This window comes from Arachis ipaensis, chromosome B04, assembly GCF_000816755.2.
Source record: "Arachis ipaensis cultivar K30076 chromosome B04, Araip1.1, whole genome shotgun sequence".
Taxonomy (NCBI): Eukaryota; Viridiplantae; Streptophyta; class Magnoliopsida; order Fabales; family Fabaceae; genus Arachis; species Arachis ipaensis.
The window spans coordinates 5,086,595-5,087,007 of record NC_029788.2 but is presented as its reverse complement, the minus strand read 5'-3'; positions in this window follow the sequence as shown (position 1 = coordinate 5,087,007).

Below are 413 nucleotides of genomic sequence, written 5' to 3'. Positions count from 1 at the left end.
AAATGTGATTTGTCATTTTGGCTAATTATAAATGTGTTATTACATACTGAAATGCTATAAAAATATCTTAATTTTTAAACCTATTTTTAAAGTTAGATAATTCACTTAAAAAAAGAGTACTACGAAAATTTAACTTCACATAATTCCGTTAAAATTAAAGTACGTAGTCATTGAAGAATGACAAATATAGGGAGGCTCACAATTTGATAAGATTTTATAAAAATTGTATCTATGATTTAGGTGGAAACGAAAAGGTCAACTGTCCTGTTAAAATTCATGAGCTGTTTCTTTTAAATTTTTAACAAATTCTAAATTTATTCAAGAGTTAACGTGGTCATTTGCACAACAGTTCAATCTACAAGATATTACCGATGTTGTGAGACAATACTTATGATTTTTTAAAGAGCAAAATA